The sequence below is a fragment of the Anas acuta genome, chromosome 3 (genome assembly GCF_963932015.1).
Source record: "Anas acuta chromosome 3, bAnaAcu1.1, whole genome shotgun sequence".
Lineage (NCBI taxonomy): Eukaryota > Metazoa > Chordata > Aves > Anseriformes > Anatidae > Anas > Anas acuta.
Genome location: NC_088981.1, coordinates 106,714,590 through 106,728,221, shown reverse-complemented (window position 1 = coordinate 106,728,221; position 13,632 = coordinate 106,714,590). Strand labels below are relative to the sequence as shown.

General features: G+C 37.1%; 1 protein-coding gene across 5 annotated transcripts in view; it reads right to left on the bottom strand.

Annotated features, from left to right (window-relative positions):
* The window catches only part of VSNL1 (visinin like 1), an 88,381-nt gene that overhangs the window by 36,084 nt on the left and 38,665 nt on the right, over positions 1-13,632 (bottom strand). The window lies entirely within an intron of this gene.

The following is a 13,632-nucleotide window of genomic DNA, read 5'->3' as shown; positions in this document are numbered from 1 at the left end:
ATCTTATCACAGATGTGCAACACCAAACATGGAATGGATTCTCTAGATAATGTCCCCTAACAACATTCCCTTCATCATCTGTCTTAAGGTTTAAAACACGTAGGTTTATAACAACATATGGCATTTTAAATCTTCCAGTGCCTATAGTATGATTACTATCTGGTAATATCTTATCTCTATTTCTTCTATTTTTACTTTTCTTTCACTACCTAAACCTGTACTGTTTGACACCCCAATCACTTTGCCAAAAAAATAAAAAAAATAAAAAAGTGAAATTGAAATACCAGATTAGAAATACATATTTTCAAACACTAAAAGGAAGAAATTTCTTCCTTTTAAGAAAAGTCTTTCTGTAGAACTTTCATTTAAATTCAATTAAAAGATTCCACATCCATTTCTTAAAGCATTTCTCAAAAAGCTCCATTAACAGTGAATATGAAATGTTCAACTGTGCCAACTCACTTGGCTTTTTTATGCAGAAACTTGCTCATAGATTCATATTTTACATATATTTTCAGCTATAAATTAAAGTCACCCTTTGCATAAAGGACTGGGCTTGCTTTCTGATGTTGGACTGCCCTTTTTATCAGGTAAGGAGAGAACTAAATTAAAATGATGAAGCCCACTGGCTGAATGAGCACAACCAACAGCAAGCTTCTCGTTTTGCTGAAGCCACAGCATCCCTTGCCCAACATGACAAAGTTGCATAAATTCAAATTTATTCAAAAAGCTGGAGAAGAAAAAGACAAAGATACACACATTACATCAGGCCATGCCACTCATCTAGCCAATGCCCCAGGAAAGAAAGAGAGGAGCTGAGAAGAAAAGCTTCTCACTTTGCTTTTCTTCTTTCAGAATAAAAGCAAAGCACATTATGGTTAAATAAATAAATAAATAGGGGTAGATTTCAGGAGTTGATATGTCTGACAGCCAGGATTGTGCAGGACCTTGGAGATGTCAAGGTTGCATCAGCTGACCCACTCCAGCAAGAGGGAAGGTTTTTTGCTTCTTGGGGTAGAAAACATATTTTCTCATCATACTCCATTTAGTGAGTTTAGCCAGATATGGCAAGGATTAGCTAACAAAATATTAGTTAACAAAACAAAAAAAGTTTTCTTGTAATTTTTTCCCCCTTGTTCTTTTGGCTCCAAGACATGCATTCTTGTCTGCACAGTAACAAACCTTCAGCTGTCCCTTGACCTAGCTATTACACCAATGTCCTGGCAGTGAAAACTGGAAGAGAATGAATTCTCTTGACTTTTGCATCAAAATGCTTCAACCAGTGAGCTATGTTAACTCACACCACCCATGGGATTTTTACACCATTCCAGGTTTTTCCTGTACAGAAAAAGGAAGGAGAAGAGGAAGAAGTGTTTTTGCTCACTGGTGTACTTATCCGTGACAGTAGCTATCCCATGGAAATCAGTGGTCCTCTTAGGACTGTGCACTTGCTTTTGTAACACTGTATATAGAACAGTATTTCTATGAATCTGGAAACTTAAAAATAGCCCACAGTATTCTGGCAATACGTAAAAAGCATGCGCACGAGCCCAAAATAGACGAGAGCAAAGAAAATGATTGAGATGAACAATCACATGGAAATAAAGAACACTGGGTGCATGTATAGAAAATGGAAACAAATAACTGAAAGCAGCCCAAAGGCATGTACTATTGGCGATAATGCAGGGGTAATGTTTTCATAGGGATTAACTGTTCTCGAGCACTTTTCCCATGTGTAAAGCACAACATACTTTTTATTCAGATAGGTTGATTTGGCAGCCTCTTTATTTCTAGCAGAAATGTATTTATTGTGCCTGTGCAGAAAAATTCCACTCTTGGATGGAGTCAGAACGAGGTTCTTTCACCTCACACTGTCAATTGCCTGCTGGATAGAGCTAAAGAGCTAATTTCCCACTGACAGCTCCCTTCTACAGGATGCCTATTAGAAATTTGTGTGCCAAATTAATCCTTTTCCAAAGCCTTTAATAAATTTGGCTACATGTTAATGTAACTTTCATACTGAATATGTTAAATTCTGCCTTTGTAAACAGATTTGCTTACTTTGTAGAAATGTAATTTTTCTTACATAAAGAGGTAACAAAGAGGTACATCACTTTACAAGAAACTGTTTCATACGAAGACTTTTTATTTCCACCATTTTTGTTAGCTTTTTTTTTTAATTATTATTATTCAGTTTTATTGCCCAGGACCTGCTGGTGATTTTCTACATGATCAACCTAATCTTCAGAGAATGAAGATAGGGCTTCCGTACATGTTCTTTTAGAGTATGTGCTCTCTTTCATGATCTTTCATGTTCCAAGGACACCCCAGGGTAGAAGACACAAGAAGTAGAGAGCATGCTTATTCTCCCTGTTCTTGGCCGTACATTAGAATAACTCCAGAATTTATGGCTCTGTGAAAATAAAATCAGGTCCATTAAACACCATTTTCCTGCCATACAGAAAAACTCCAGGGGAAAAGAATCTTAAAAATAAATGAGCAGATACACTAAGACACCATAGGGGCTAATTTGCGGTATGGAGTTTGCAGTTCTAACACAATGCCAGCAATTTGTTGAGCTCCCTGAGTTACATAATGTATTTATCTGTAGCAAAAAAACTAATTGATAGATAAATAATTGCTTCAGTAAGCCAATATTAATACAGCATCCTTACAATTAAATAACATAACTATTTCCATTATAAAGGCCCATTTTCAGAATCATATTTCACATACCAGCATTTCTTCCAGCTCAAAGAAAAAAAAAAAAAAGACATGAGATAATCTTTAAAGAGCTGGTCTAGATTTTAACTGCAGTTTTCTTTCTGACTTTTTAAGAACCACTTTATATTGGAACACAAAAAACCCTTCTCAGGTCAAGTATTATTGGAAGTATTACATTTCTTTAAAAAATGCAATATTATTTAAAGAAGTCAAATATTGGGAACTCTAAGTTTCTAAAGCAATAAATGTAATGTTAAAGAGTCCCTTGTTCTGCACAAATGAGCAACAGAAGAGATGAGAAGAAAATTGTGTGCAGTACTATTACTGTGAAGCTGACGCTCAGCTGTACCTTTCTGCAGCTTTAGATGTGCACAAAACAGTAGGATTGTATTTTTCTAAGACAGCTTTGGGATTTGGTCACCACTATGCAATTGTGAGCTCAGGGCAGTGAATCACCACCTAAGTGACTTGTTCTAATTAAGAAACTGGGAAAAGTTCAATGTGCGCAAATAATGTTTGCACGAAGTTTACCAACCCACACGTAATATAAGACTCATCGGGTTGAAGATGCTGGATACTAAAACGTAGAAATTGGACCCTGAGGAAAGAAGATGTGGTTTACTTCTAAATGAAGTTAGGAGTGCTAAGCGAGCAGAGGGGACAGCACCTGCCCTGCCCAAGTGATACCAGCATCCATGAGAGGGAAAGCAGGAAGCAGTGATTTAGTGGGATGAAGAACTGCATCCTTTCTTCCCAGGGCTAACGCATGTGTGTGGGTAGGGAGACTGAAGGGACCTGAGGCTATTAGCATTTCACTGGGACCACGTCCAAAGAGCACCACCTTCCAGCTACCCGTATTTAACAGCTGGCTGAGAAGCAGCTGGCTGGAGTTTATTCTAGTGAAAGCAGAACTATGCTAGGAGGGAGGTTGTCTTCCAAAGTCATCTGTGGGCTTTATCTGTAGTGCCTTGCAAGGCTTTCACTGCACAATACCTAGTTTTAATTGATTACATAACTATCTGCATTGACACGTACTATAAAATTAGCCATTGCAATTGCTACATTAATAAATACCAATGCAACTAAAACTGCTTCCAGTCCAAAAAAAAGGTCTAAGAGAGGCAGAGACATAGTCAACATGGACACATGACAAAATACTGGTAACTGGAGCCTGAAAACAAATGGGGAAAAAAGGCATGAAAGCAAATTCAGCAATTGTTCCTTACTTTTAATCAGTTCTTAGGTATTTGGTATTGGCAACAAGAACAGGAATCACGTAGCCAGAACTCATGTATCTTGCAATTGGATTTTAGCTGTCCCCTGGTATGATCAGTTTGACAGGAAGGAGCAAAATAGTGAATTCCCTTCAAAGAAAGCTGTGAAGAGTCATGAGTTTGCATACAGGTGTGTAATTCCTAAGCAAGGAATAACAGCAATTCTAGGAAATATCCTTCCAACCTAAAGGGGATACAAGCATCTAGAAATAACTTCGTAATTCAATATGCTTCTATTGAAAAATGTTGACAAGGTCCATATAAAATCTTATTCCAGTTAATGAGTCACAATTTTTTATTTATTTTTTTTTATACTCCCTTTGTGGTGAACTGTAGTGTTGATTTACACTTATGCCTATACTGCTGTTTCTCTGGTCTACAGGGAAATTCTATTTAAAACTGAGTACTCAGTTCTGGGCTATCAGTGCAACCAGACAGCTGAACTTCACAACTTCTCATACAGGTGTATTTCACACCAAACTCCTCTGAAAATATTTCGTATGTATTTCTGCAAAATGGCAACAGTATTATCTAGTCTGAATTTCCTTGTGTTGATTACTTTATCTTCCAGACCACATGTTTTTCTCATTTTGTTTTGTTTGTGCTTGAATATACAATTAAGACAGCTAGCTAATTCTCATGCCAAGTAGCGGTAAGTCATCTCAATTCAGCAATCAATAGGTTTGTCGGTGAAAAGAAACCATTCCTATGAGCTTTAATTAAACATGAGAAGATGGAAATTTACTCTCATTGAAGAGAAATAAAGTTGATATCCCAAGGTACTGGAAACATTCAGACTATGATTAGTGGAAACCTGACTGGAATCTCAACTAGTGTCTACATGATGATAAAAACTGTATTTAAATTCGTAACTAACTGAGCTCTGAGGGTTCTCCACAGCTCAGAACCATGTTAAAACACCTCAGATTTCACTACCTGCATAACTACAGCTACTCACAGCAGAATGCATTACAGTGGTAATTGTGATTTGCCATGTCAAATACCAGAAGCACACGGAGCACACTGAGGTGCAATGCATGGCTGGGAGAGCTATGTTCCAGACTAATCGGGATCCTTTAATTTTTGGAGCATTCATACCCATTTACAGTGACTCACAAGAGCCCATCTGGGAAGCTTTGGAAGTACATATCATTCAGGTAATTTTCTGAAGATCTGATGAGTTCACTGGGGTGGAGGGAGCAGAATGGGTGTGATGCTAAGGCATGGAGCCACAGACGTCATATCGGGGTCAAGGGACTCATTCAGAACACTAAGTTCCCATTTATGCCTTACAAAACAAAAGCTGTTTTCAGCCCCAGGTCTTGTGTGCAAGGGAGATATTGGAAGCAGACTTTGATATTAGAGAAAAACACTTCTATGTTTTAAAACAAAATACTTTACATTACTTCTATGACTTCATGTTAGTTTACTCCAGTGCTGAAATGAAATGCCCTGGTTTCAAAGGTTCCTTCAGGAAGCAGGAAGCCTATAATATCAAACAGCTTTTTATTCATTTATTTATTTTTATTTTAAACAAACAAATGCTTCTAGACCAAGAAATTGACAAACTAAAGTCCCTGAAAGACCTTAGGTCACTTTGTCTCAGAAAACAAAAAGACCCATTCTTACCAGTCTTCAGAACAAGTTTTAAGATGATCCAGTTTTCTAAATCAGAGCTATTGAAGGCCTAAAATATGGCCGGTCAAAGCTTAACTGTAGACCACAGATCTACAGTGTAGATCATGATGAAAGCCTAGCCATGTATACCATACTATAATGTGCATTGTATGATACTTGGAAGTCAAAGAACCCCCTTCTCAAACCATTCTGTAGGTAGGAAAAAAAAACAAACAAACAAAAAAAACAAACAAACATAAACTTACTTCAAATAAGTAAAATGAAGACACGAAGGGCATTATTTATATTTTGACCGATAAAAAATTGCCAGAGACACAAAGGGTAACCTCAAGCAAGTAATTGAACCATTTGTATTTTGATTGTATCTATAAATATAGAGTTTAAACGCTCTATTCATTTTGTTTAGATCGCAAGAGAATGAAGTATCTCTTTAAAAAGTACATTCGACATCACTAATCCCTCACTCCACTCCACAGTCCTTATGGGTTTACACTAGTTTTGTGTACAGCCTTCCTCGGGATGAGGAGTAAAGCACTGAGATGGAATGGAAGGCCTAGGAGACAGGATAGAAGAAGGACAAAATACTTGACTCCTGTAACAGGTTGGATAAAGGTAGTGAACCACTGATCAGTCTTGAAAACTGCTCTACGGATTACTGTAATACTGTTAAAATAAATACCATTATAAGAAATAGTAAATCTGAATGCCCTAACAGATATGGGACTTGGCTCTGACAGTGGATTTGTTGTGTTTGGACTTTTTTGAGGTCTTTCATATTATGTGTTAACAGTGGCTCCCTCTGTCATACCTTCACCACATTTTCTGTATTGCCCTTCAGGGAAATCATAACTGTATTCATTAATTCAGTGTTTTGCTACAGAAATAATTACAGCATCCAAAATTCATTGTTTTGATTTATCTGAAGGAATCCAACACAGAGCAAAGGTAAGCTGTAATGGAACAAGTTTCCTTATAAAAATGCATGGTGTTTTTTGGAATCAGCAAGCTTCATTCAAAAAATAATAATAACTTTTTAAAAAGCAGTAAAAGTAATTTACATGCTATTGTTGGAGAATTTACCCAGCCTGGCTTCTTTTACCAGGACAAGTTGGAAACTAGGGCATGAATGTACATGTGGAGATTTTAAAGCATTCCAGGTTGGATTTTCTTGCTCTGGCTGGACATACTCTTGTCAATGTTTTGGACTTCCAGTTACTTTAGAGTACCTTCAGGAACCATATACAACCACTGCACTACAGAACTATTCAATACTTAGTAAATACTTAGCAACAACTAGAGGTTTTGTCTAAACCTTCACACGCACACACATCTGCTGACTCTAAGCCTTGGAGATGCCTTTGGACAGTTGGACTGCTTTATGGACTACTGTGACCATTACTCCTTCCTCTCATTGAGGGGGTGTCAGCATATGCGACCAAATTGTTATCAGGAAGATTCATCCCAGAAGCCTGGACACTCCACAAGCTGCTATTTGGAGCAATTAAGATTCAGTTATTTAGATTTCATCTCTCAGAATTGCCTGACTTCCTCATTTTCTAGATTTAGATTCTCCAGAGATCATCTGGAGGATATGGGCCATCATGTGCTCTGCAACAGAAGCAAAAAAAATATGTTTTAGCCTTTAAAATTACCCACTACCCAGAATGGTGCAAAAAGAAAGGGATTTGTCCTTCCAGATCTGTTTTTCTAAGTTTTTCTAAGTTCAGGACCCTTACTTATTCTCAATGCTTATCCATGCAGATTTAGTTTATAAGTAACTGCTGCCTTTAAATGACAGCTAGTATTGTGTATGTTCTTTACACTTCATGAGAGGAGCTCTCCAGACACCAGATCCAGCTTGCAGGACTGGATTTTAATGGAGCTCACACCAGACTTCCCAGCACTCAGGATAATAAACAACTTCAAGAGCTCAGTGCAGCTCTAAGCTCTTAAATAAGGATCAGGAATGAAAACTCCCATTAGCTTCAATGAGATTAGGATTTCAATCTGAAGTGACTCCATTCTACTTTTATAAAGGCTCTTAGTATCCAGTGGTCTGATTTATGGCCGTGTTTTCAGAAAAGTTCACTATGCAGTGTGCCAGTCCTCTTCTGGAAATTACTGTTTTCATTCTATTTTGCAGCTTAAATGAGAATTCATGTTTGTTTACTATATTTTATGTTTCAATATGCTTGTTGATCTTTAAAGCTCTGCATACTAAAGAGAGATTTAAAAAGATGTTCAGTAAAATGACTTCCAGCCATTATTTTTCCTGGGATACGTGCAAAGAAAGAAATGCAGAAGGGCATGTTACTAGCATCCTCCCCTTCCCCGAATCATTCAAAGTCAGCTTCAAAGTTAACACTGCCTTCGGGGTTTGTTTGATTTTGTTTTTATGTGTAAGGAGCATCCTTAGCCTTTGTTTTAAAATTCATACAGCACAATCTCAGCTTCTGTTTGAAACATATAATAAGCCTCTTATGTGGTTTTCTAGTAGGCCTACATTTTGGCACAGCACCTGACTATTCATTTTTATACGGAGAAGGAGGAGGAGGAACAACGGCAAAAGCAGTTTGCATGGAAGACATCCAGGCAGCAAGATCATGCCTTTTAAAAAAAACAACAACAACAACAAAAACAACAAGAACACAATAACAAACAAACAACAAGTTCTGTATGAAAAGCAGTTGTGATCTCTTCTGTTTTTAAAGCCATCAGAACTCAATTTTAATACAGCTTTGGAGCACTAAACACATAGTTCAGCCTGAAAAGTTCTCCCCTGTGATAATGTTGGACTGCATATACACGTGCTTTGTGCTTTTCAGCATACTTTACAGTCTCTCTTTTGGCTTCTGCTATATTAATTTTCCTTTCACTGCACTTCTAGTGAAAGAGGTTTTTTTGTTTGTTTTTTTCCTCTTTAGGAGCATTTATTTCTAACGATTTTACTGTAATTGTCTTAAACGTGTGGATTTTAAGTGTTTGAGAAATGCATTAAGAATCTTCACTTAGAAGACCATTCTACAACTCTCCCACAAAGCAAAACTTTCACTGATGCAAATAAAGTTCCTCGTACTTCTTTCTAGCCTCTTCCTTACTTAAAAGAGTTTGCCTATCTACATATGTGCTGCTTCTTATAGAGCCACCTTGTAATGCTCCTGAACCAGAGCTATTCTTTACCTGTTTGATCTACTGAAATCTCTAATTGGTTCTAATGTAACAATAATGGTTTTACTATCCCATGGCAATTAAAAAAATCCAACAATACAGCGGTACTAGTAACTTGTTTAAGGATTTTTAGAGTCATGTTTACAAGAAAGAAATACATACAATGTTTTCTGAGTTGCAGGTAAAATCAGGTGGTGCATCTGCCCTACTGTCCAGGATACTACCATATTGCCCAGGAGGACTGTAAGCACTACAGATGCAGACTTCTGTAAAGTAGCAACAGCATGGACTAAAATCATTGTATGAGTAGACACATATTTAGAATCTGCCTGATTTCAAATCATGCTGTAGTTCTTTAGCAACACAGGATTATTAGTATAATATACCTAAAAATTACTCCTGTTACAGGAAGAACTTCAGTGGCCAAACAGTATTCATAAAGCCAGCACACCTCTTCCAGTTAAAAGATATGATCCCAGGAAAATCAGCTTTTACCAGAGTAACTCCATCGACGTTCGAGGCAAACACAGCCATGTTGTTCTGGAATCCCACTTCTTCAAATGCACTGAAAGCCTAAAATGCAGCTCTAACCTAACATTTTGAGGAGCAGTGTGCCATCTTTAGAAGGATCACAGAATCACAGAATTGTCTAGGTTGGAAGAGACGTCAAGATCATCAAGTCCAACCTCTGACCTAACACTAACAAGTCCTCCACTGAACCATATTGCTAAGTTCAACATCTGAACGTCTTTTAAAGACCTCCAGGGATGGTGTCTCCACCACTTCCCTGGGCAGCCCATTCCAATGCCTAACAGCCCTCTCAGTAAATAAGTTCTTCCTAATATCCAACCTAAAATATCCCTGGCGCAACTTTAGCCCATTCTCCCTCGTCCTGTCACCAGGCACATGAGAATAGACCAACCTGTCCTGAAAATCTGGATAGAGAAGAAGATGCAAACATATGTGCTTACATATCAATGGATTTTTTGAGATTCTTTTTTTTTCCTAGAGATATTAAAATGAGTGACTAGGAATCAATTCCCTTCAAGGCAGGAAATGTGAGACAGAAGCCAAAAATATGACAGACCATTTGACTGTAATTAATCAAATGGCTTTACTATATTCATTCAGTTAAATGTTATCTATAAAACCCCAAAACATAGCTAAATAATAGATGTGCAATGAAGTCACAAAGCAACTCACTTTATTTAATGTTAGCGTTATACTACAATTCTCAACCCTACCCTTCCAGTTAAAGCACTATTGGTGCTTGTTTCTGTAATTAATCCAGAAAACATGCTTCTCATGTTCAGTGACCCAGTTCCAACAAGTATCACAATATAGAAGCCTATTTTCCACTTAATAAACACGCATAATTCCTGTGAACATTAGTACTGATTATGCACCCTTGCACACTCTAGGGCATATTCATCTAAATCCAGTGAATTCAAAAGATCTGAAGCAAAATGTATTTGGCCCTCTAGACTGCAAGAAACCCTAAAGAATGATGGGAATATTCCAGCATGCTTTATTGGTATATTTTATTTTAATGAGAATTTTGTATATTAATTCCTTCAGCTCTCTGCCCACAATGCTAATGATGTTTTACGTAAGGTAAAAGAATTGAAGAATTTTTAGGATAGGAAAAAAAGCAATTGAACAGAACAAACAAGGATTTAGCTTAATGCTTAGAATATTCACTGTGGAGATGGAAACTGCAGGATCCAGACTGTCCCACGGACCCACTGAGCTACTTACCACTATTTCCTGCAGAAAAAGAGGTTGATTGGGGCATTGCCAGCAGACCAGAAGGACCTATCTCATCAGCAGAGCAGTTACAGAGGGTGAGTAGTACAGATTCAAGCTCCTTACAGGGACACGATAATTGATTCTGGGTTTCCTACAGCTTGATGAGTACTTAAAGCACTGTGGTAACGACAAGGTATTCACATTATCTTCCTTACTAAAGAGAGAAAGTAAAAGGACTCCAGTCACCTGATTTTGCTTTGACTCCTAATGTCCTAGATATTTCTCTGCAGGAGAGGTTTCAAGAATACCACTCCCATATGGAAACAGATGCGTATACCCTGGAGAAATGTGGAATTCAATACAAATTCCTGTCTTGATCATTACCTTGTGGCTTTGCACTGGCACATTTCTTTACAACATGCTGCTTTGATTTTTACTTTTTTTGTTTTTTTTTTTTTTTAATAGTATCCACAAATTCTCCCCACTCCCATGTTCTGTGTAGACGGTCGGGGCAGCTAATATGGTGTTTCAACATGTAGGTCTCTTTGTGGATCTGGGACTCTAATATACACACAAGTCTTCAGTAAATGAATTTAAAAACTGTACAAGCCCTCCAGTCATTCAGCACCATGGATTCACACGAGGCATAATAGCTCATCACAGATTCCACACCCCAAAAAGAATCTGTGCATCCAAAAATGTAAAATTAAGTTTTACCAAACCTCTGAGACTGCAAGCAATGCTAAATATGCAGCAGTATAAAGTATATTTCCTCCTATTTACTGTTTATTTAAAAGAGTGTTCTTGATTAAATATTCCTATATGCACTTCCACTAAAAGTGCTGCAAATAATTTTACTGTAGAGTCCATTTTGTACAACTGCTATTTATTTTAAGCATTGCATGATTTGTATTCCTAACGGAAATTTCAATAGCAAATGCTTCCAAGCCAAGCTAGAGTAATTCTCCCTGTTAGTCAATACAGACTTCATCTACATCAGTAAACAGCACAGTACAATTGACGCAAATGCGTAGGGTGGAAGAGTTAGTGTTGAGGACCATCCACATCACACGTGTTCTGGATGTTTTAATTCAGACCATGTCTAATTTGGACCCATGGAGTAAGTGCTTATTAGCTGGCATTAGAAACAGTAATGCATTAGGTGTGATTCCAGGACACATCTTCCAGATAAGTTTCCTCCACAACAATGTAGTTTGTGCACCCCAAGTTTGTGCCCCCCACTCTGTAATTATGCCAGTAGAGTAGTAACTAGAAATATTCAAGAAATTCACCAAAAAACAATGCTCCTGAGAAACCTAAAATGTGTTTGTTCTTTAAGTTGAGGATATTTTCTATTATGTCTGAGTAAAAGATAAGCATTCTTTGTATCTTACTAAGATGACCAACACCCTTCAACCCACGTGAAAGTGTACCACACAACTCCCTTGAACAAATAAACATTATCATTTAAAGAAAATGTAAATCTGAACTGAAAAAAAGTAGTTCTTTCTTTTCCAAGTATATTTGTTTACAGAAATCTTCTCTGATAAAATTCAGTTCAGACCAAGAACTAAAATGTCATCTCTCCCAACCATAAGTTCATGCAGAGAAATTATTAATAAATACTAGCTTCATACATTTTTACCCCACATATGCATTAAAGGAACTGAAATGCTGTAAATGTAATAATCATGATTTGGGTCTCCTTCTGGTGGCTTCTCCTGGAAAGATCAAATGTCAAATCTGGGATTTTGTCTGCAGCCAGGGCAAGCAGAACATCCTGCGGACAAGAAGTCGCCGCCACTGACAACACTCAGACCATTAATTTCTCAGACAGCCGAGGGCCATTATTTTAGAAGCATTTCAGTGACAGAAGGAGAAGTAAAGCTCTGGATTTACTACAGCTAATCGTATTTCTCTTCTGCAAAATTAGTATTTTGCCCTGTATATAGACATTATATATAGAACAACTATAAACTGGACCAAATATACAACAGCAACATTACAGAGCAGATCTCAAAAAACATAACCACAAAAGCACAGGAGACAATCTTATTTGGTGTGCATTTCCAAAAATTTATGAGGCCATAAAACTAAAAGCCAGATACTGCGATTCAGTAAGACTACAGAGATGTCTCCAGATTTCAGTACTTCTATACTCTTTGTTTTACATTTTGCAGTACCATTTTGTAAACTTGATCCTGAATTTACTCTCTGATATTTCCTCCATGAGTAAAGTATCTCGTGAATTATCTGCAAACACTTCAAACAGCCTTTTGAAGGGAGGAAGTCCTAACAGCTTCGAGCTATTTTCAGATGATAGCTTCCCCCACAACACATAAAGTCATTGAAAAAAAATCACTTTATTACAATTTGCCAAAAAGAAAATAACGATTTCAAGGAGTTAAACACTTGACATACTTTATTTGGAATATTTTGTAAAGACTATTAACTTTCCTCAGAAACACGTCAGAGAAATGATTAGATGTCTAATCCTGTGGATGTACACTGAGTACAATTCAAAATAGAAGCTATAAATTATCAGTCAATAACAAGCACAATACCTGAGGCAGTAAAAATTATTTCATCTGAGAATAACAGTTATTACAAAGGCAGTCTTTTTTAAGAAAAAGATTGTCGGGCAACATCTCTAGTCATAAATATTAAAACACAAAGACAGAGGCTTACTTATATAACCTGTAGTTAGCAGTTTTTGTGACCACTCATTAGAAATTAAAAGGGGCTAGGTGATGATTCACAGAGTGATCTGGTTCTACACTGAAGAAATTGAGGATAGGACTGTAGTATGCATTTAAGGGAAAAGACAGATAGTCCCACTTGTCTGCAGAAATTGTCAGTGTGCTCAGTATTAACACATTTGAAAGGCTTTTTAAATTTTTATTGGGCCTCACGTATTTATGAACTGTTTCTGATCCTAGTGTTCATCATCACCATCCAGTATTCCCCCTAATTAAAATTACTTTGAAGTCTCTGACCTTTAGGCAGACACTCGATTCTGAATTAAAATATAATTATCTTTATAACATGAATACACTTCTTATGCTTCCCCCATGCACTT